The sequence below is a fragment of the Rutidosis leptorrhynchoides genome, unplaced genomic scaffold (assembly GCF_046630445.1).
Source record: "Rutidosis leptorrhynchoides isolate AG116_Rl617_1_P2 unplaced genomic scaffold, CSIRO_AGI_Rlap_v1 contig254, whole genome shotgun sequence".
Taxonomy (NCBI): domain Eukaryota; kingdom Viridiplantae; phylum Streptophyta; class Magnoliopsida; order Asterales; family Asteraceae; genus Rutidosis; species Rutidosis leptorrhynchoides.
In genome coordinates this window covers 43,642-50,406 of record NW_027266502.1, presented here as the reverse complement: position 1 = coordinate 50,406, position 6,765 = coordinate 43,642, and positions in this window count along the sequence as shown.

Below are 6,765 nucleotides of genomic sequence, written 5' to 3'. Positions count from 1 at the left end.
AAATTCTAGTATGAATCTTTAATTTCTGCAGCAATCAATAAATTGATGATATGGGTAGCTTCGTTTAGATGATATAAAGTAGTTGTTAAGCTCAATTTAGTCTGATATGGTCTGGGGCTCATAATGTATGTTCGAGTTGTGCACTGAAGAACAGAAATCAAGCATTGCTAATATAAGGCATGGTAGTTGAACTCGTTGATTCAGAAACGATGAGGATACTCCATTGAAGGTGACTGAGTGTTTAGATTGAAGTTCTAAAGCTAAAATGAAATGGGTCTGTAACTCAGTGTAGCTTGTTTGTCAAGTCAGAGGCGAAATTCAAATTCTAATGTTGTTTTCTGCAAAGTTAAAGTTCAGAGAAGTTGTTAGTAGTATGTAGATGAAGTTTAGATGAAGTTGCAGTCTCGATCAAGCTCAAAACGAAAGTCAAGTTAAAAGTCAACAAACATGGCGTCTTTGTCGCGAGGAAGAAGATGAAGTTTAGTCTGTTATTTTTACTGTTTTATAGTGCTATCCTACTCGAATATACTCTATGATTGAGTCTAGAGTGAAAATACAGTTTGTAATTGAGAGGATGTGAGGAAATATCATTTCTAGTTTTCACTTTACTGTTTCTGATTTTCTGATTTTTCTTAAAATCCAGGTTGTAATTCGAATTTTAATTCCATGTCAGCTAGGTCAGTGAGCGATCTACTATATAAGCAAGCTATCTGTAATCATTTTTCTTCATGAATGGTAATGAAAAGAAAAATTGAAATCACCATTCTCGTCTTTGTTTTTACAGTTTAAAAGCTTGGTTGTATTGGTGAGAGAAACCTTAGAATTCCATTTACCCAAAACTAGATTTAAGTTCCAAACACCCTAGATAGAACGTTAAGCCATAGAATTAGGATTAGAATCAAATCGATCATGAATGGATATGATTACAATTCTATTTTAGTGCATCAGTGTTCTTGATCTATGTTTTCTGCAAATTCAATTTTCTGTGTCTGTTAGCTGTATTCTTCATCTCTATTTCTTAAACTCTCGAGTTCGTCGACGTTCGAGGGCTCAAGGATTATCCAATAGAAGGTAGTGGAACAAGACGCCAAACGCTAGAACAAAACAAAGAACAAGTTTGGGAAAATCTCGTTCTCGATTTTTGAAAGGTTTTCCATGCATTTGGCTGAATAGAAAAGTGCTAAGCTTGTAGTCAAATTAAAGAGAAAGATGTTGCTTTCCAAAGAAATATAGAACACGATTTTCTGATCATGGACGACAGAGATACCGCAAAATTTATAGCAAAGCAGTCCGAAATTAGGGTTGATTTATGATACACTTTTTGAGCGTTTCACTTGAGAAAACATTCAAACTTTATTACCAAAGTGAAGCTTAGGAAGTCTTCTTTCCAACGAGTCAAAAAATACCAAAATTATATGGATAACGAAAGAGATATGACTTGTCAAATGGACAAAGGTTGGAAATAAGAAACAAAAAATTGAGACGATATGAATGAGTAATCTAGTTTTCAATTTTCAGTGTATTAACACCCAAATTTTGCGAATGTTTCAAAAACACAATCAAAATAGAACAAGCTCTCAACTTTTCCTTTTTTCCAATTTCACATTTTTTTCCACCACGATCTTCGCGTGGACTTTTTCTTCGATCGTTTCAATTGAGAGCTTTTGCCACGATGCTCGAGTGACGTTTTCTTTATTCACCTTAATTGATGTATTTTTGCCACGATTTCCGTGTGGCTTTTTTCTTCGATTGCCTCGATTGAGGGCTTTTTGCCACGACACTCGAGTGACATTTTTCTTCACTCATCTCCAGTGAAGACTTTTTGTCACAATGCTCGAGTGGTCTTTTTCTTTATTTGCCTCGAGTGAGAACTTTTTGCCACAGTGCTTGATTTGCATTTTTGTCCACTTGCCTCGAGTGAGGACTTTTTGCCACAATGCTTGAGTGGCATTTTTCTTCACTTGCCTCTAGTGAGGACTTCTTTCCATAATGCTCGAGTGATATTTTTCTTCACTTGCCTCGAGTGAGGAATTTTTACCACAATGCTCGAGTGGCATTTATCTTTGATTTCTTCAAGTGAGGACTTCTTTCCGTAATGCTTGAGTGGCATTTTTGTCGTACGTTGCTTTCTTGACAAGAAAACTAGGGCTCTCTTTCTTCTTTTCCAAGCTACAATTTTCCATTTTATTTCACTCAATTCCAACCAGTATTGAGCATGTTCTCGTTGTTGCAAAGTAGCCCTAGTTTCTGCCTACGAGAGAAACTTTCAGGTTTGTGTTTCTCGATTCGATTTTGATCGGGAATCGCTTTTTCTCTACCTGAATCGTCATCAGCTGGTATGAGAGCATCAAGCCACGTTCTTGGGAGTCTCACCTTCTACTTTTCAACACGGCAGAATTCAAGAAGGATGATTGGCGACGAAATTCCATCTTTCGCTGAAGGTGTTTCTCGCACGAGAAGGTATGTGAGTTAATTATAAACAATGGAGCTTGTGAAAATATGGTTGCTTCTTATATGGTGGAAAAACTTCAGTCTTAACGGAGCCCTTATCCCGTCCATACAAGCTCGTTTGGCCCGACACAAGTAATGAGATTATCGTCAAGGATAGATGCCTAATTTCTTTCTCGGTTGGCGAATTCAGAGATGAGGTATGGTGTCATGTCGCCCCTATTTCTATTTGTCATGTGCTATTAGGACGTCCCTGGATTTATGATAATGATGTGTTGTACTTGGGAAGAAGAAATTCATATGTTATACCTCATGAAAATGTTGAATATGAATAGGGGCCGATGCAAGATGTTAATCATTTGGAAGTTTTTCCTAGCTTTGAGAAGCAAGAATTACCATTTGATCTGCCTGTTGAACTGGAGGAGAAGAAGATGGAAGAGGAAGACGTTGTCGATCATTATGACTCTAATGAAGAAGATACTTGTGGTTCAAGTCTTTCTCCAAAGTTGAATGAAGAGGCGAATTTTGTATTGGATCTAACCATGGCAAGTTTGCCATCTCCAATTCTTGAGATATTTTTCACAAAAGTATATCTTTTTTGCCTTTTAAATTTGATGAAAATGAGTTAATTCATGGAACATACATTGTGGAAAAGATTGATGGCAGTCCTAATCAATTACCTCATGATGTAGAGAACTCTGTTTTGTGTCGTGATCTTGTATTTGAGGAAGAAAGTCTTTATGTCATTGGTGTCTTTGACCTTGTAATTAATCGTGGATTGCAAGATGAAGTACGGCTGAGGTTGTTATGATATGGTACTATGTTTTCTTTTGTAAAAAATGTTCATTTTTCGTTTTTTCTTAGACAATCTCAATGTGCATCGTGATCATTTATTGAATATGAAAATTGGAGATGGTGATTTCGTGAATAAATCTCTTCTTATGGATGATGATGGTTTTGTTGAAATTCATGGGTGTAGAGAGAAGAAGACGATGAACAGTAGAAGGTGGAGATTTAAATTTGGGAATAGCCGTTGGAGGCTAAAGAAGAAGAGATGAAGTGATGAAGTTAGACGACGCCGTTTGGAGAGTAATAATGAAGACGACGTCGTTCTCTCCAATATCAGCACTGCTTCCGTTTGGGCTTCGTTTCTCTCTGATGGGCTTTTCTGTTTCTCGTCACAGTGCGGCCCATCTCTTTCGTTCGACCCATCACAACTTTACCAATACAGCAAGCCACCATCAGCTATTGCTTCTTCCTCAAGCAAGAGTCACAAGTTGCAATCAACACCATGCCTATGGGAAATCAACCACTCAAAGCATGGCTCCTCTTTTCCAAAGTATGTTATTGATTGCAATCTGAAGTATGGGAAAGGATTAGACATTGTACTTAACTTTCATTTAAATTACTTTCATTAGACAATTCACTAAGTGTATAAATAGGAATATACAAGTATTGTAATTCAATTAATTTAAGTTGAAATCAAATATAGAGTTTCCTCTCTAAAGCTTATCTCTCTCGGTTTAATATCTTCAATATGGTATCTAGAGCCAATTGAGAGTTTAAGATTCAAAGACAACTTGAAATCACCTCACAAATACACAAATCAAAACACTAACCCTCACAAATGCCTGAAACAGCTTCCTCCACCATGTCTGGTACAAATCAGGATTCATTGCCTACAAAATTCTATCTGCATCCTAATGAGAATCCTATAATATCACTTGTTTCAGTTCCACTCAACAATAACAACTATCATAATTGGTCTAGGTCCATGTCTATGGCACTTAGATCCAAAGTGAAATTCAACTTTGTCAATGGCAAGATAAAGAAACCTGCTGAAGATGATTCTACTTACCTTGATCGGGATAAATGTAATATCACAGTTTCTTGCTGGCTGATGAATTCAGTCTCTCCATCAATTCAGCCATCCATTTCCAGATTCCAAACTGCACAGGAAATGTGGAAGGACCTGCAAGCCAGATTTGCAAAGACTGATTTTTCAAGAATATCAGATGTTCAAGAAGAAATAGCCAGTCTAAAGCAAGGTGATTTAAACATCTCTGATTACTATACAAAGATGAGGACTTTGTGGGATGAGTTTGATGATCTAAGACCTATTCCAGAATGTGAATGTGCTATAAAATGTGAGTGTAAAGCTTTAAAGATCATTGCAGAATACTATGAAAATGATAAGATCATTAGATTTTTGAAAGGATTAAACTCGGCCTATGCTCAGACCAGGTCTACTATAATGATGTTAGATCCTATCCCCTCTCTTCAAAAGGTGTTTCAAACAGTTTCACAATTTGAAAGGCAGAACATTTCACCTCCAGAATCAGATGACTCTACCCTTGCAGCCTTTAGCTCAGCAAAATCACCTGCACAACCTGCTACATTATACCTCTATAAGAAGACCTCTGATGGTAAGCCAATCTGCTCACACTGTGGCAAGGCTGGCCATATTGCAGCCAAATGCTTCAGAATTGTTGGCTTCCCTCCTAATTTCAAGTTTACCAAAGCTCCAAGTCACAAAACTGCTTCTGCAAATCTCTCAGCCACTGAACTTACAGAAAAACAGACAGCTTCAACCATTTCAATCACACAAGATGAGTATGAAGCCCTCAAAAGACAATCTCAGGCATTTTCTCAATCACAATTCTCTATAAGCAACATGGCCTCAACATCACAAGCTTTCAATGGTAAGTTTTCCAAAAATCCTTCACAAAATTCAGTTTTTCCCTGGTTACTGGACACAGGTGCCACAGACTACATCTGTTGTTCAAAGAGTTTTTTCAAAAATCTAAAGCCTATTTCCAATCATCACATTCAATTGCCTAACAAACACTTCATATCAGCCACTCACATAGGAACAGTAGAACTGACCAAAACTATAACTCTGCTGAATGTTCTTTATACTCCTAAATTTGTATTTAATCTTGTTTCTGCAAACAAGTTAACTGTGGACTCTAACTGCGTTCTTATGGTCTATTCTACAAAATGTCTCATGTAGGACCTGAGTACAATGAGGATGATTGGACTAGCTGAGCAGAGAAAGGGATTATATTTTGTGAAATTAGCAGATAGTTTTGTTTGTCCTAGGAAATTACCTGATAAGAATCTGTTTTCTGCTAATGTAATAGACATTCCTAGGAAAAACTTTGATCTATGGCATTTTAGACTTGGTCATCCATCTAGTGCCAGATTATCAAGTTTTAAGACCATCAATAAAGACATTGTTTCAATTCAGATCATGTTTGTGATATATGTCACTATGCTAAGCAAAAAAAACAATCATTTCAACTCAGTAATTCTATTGCCAAGCATAACTTTGATTTGATTCATATGGACATTTGGGGTCCTGTATCATCATCCATTCATGGTCACAGATATTTTCTAACTGTTGTAGATGATCATTCCAGGCACACATGGTTATATTTCATGAAATACAAGTCAGAAACCAGAAACTTGATTGCTCAATTTCATAAAATGGTTGAAACACAATTCAATAAAAGAATCAAGGTCATTAGGAGTGACAATGGACAGGAATTCAATTATACTCAGTTTTATGCATCTCATGGCATCATTCATGAAACTTCATGTGTTGAATGTCCACAACAAAATGGTAGAGTAGAAAGGAAACATCAGCATATTCTTAATGTAGGGAGAGCATTACAATTTCAAAGTAAACTACCCCTAAAATTCTGGAACTATGCCATATCACATGCCATTCATCTCATTAACAGGACACCAACACCAGTTTTGCAAAATAAGACCCCTTATGAACTGTTGCATAACAAAATTCCTGACTTATCTCATTTGAAAGTGTTTGGCTCACTGTGTTTCATATCTACATTAGACAGGGACAAAACAAAATTCATGGCAAGGTCATCTAAATGCATTATGTTGGGTTATCAGCATGCTACTAAAAGTTACAAAGTCTTGCATCTAGACACTCACAGCATATAGTTAGGTCATCATGTTGTGTTTTATGAACATGTATTTCCCTACAATGGTCCTCAAGTCAATCTAGATGAACTGAACATAATGCTGTCTAGAAGGGATAGTATATTACCTGTTTTAGAAGATGATTTTGATAATGCCAAACTGCCTGATGAGCAAAATCCTAATGGCATTCATGATGTTGATAATGATCACCTAGATGAATCTGTTGAGACTGTAGAACCTGTTGTGCAACCAATAGTTAGAAGATCAAATAGACATAGGTTTACACCTAAGCACTTAGAAGACTATCACTGCAATCTAATCTTATCTCTGTCTCAGCAAGATCATGGATCATTTCTCAAGCACTCAAGC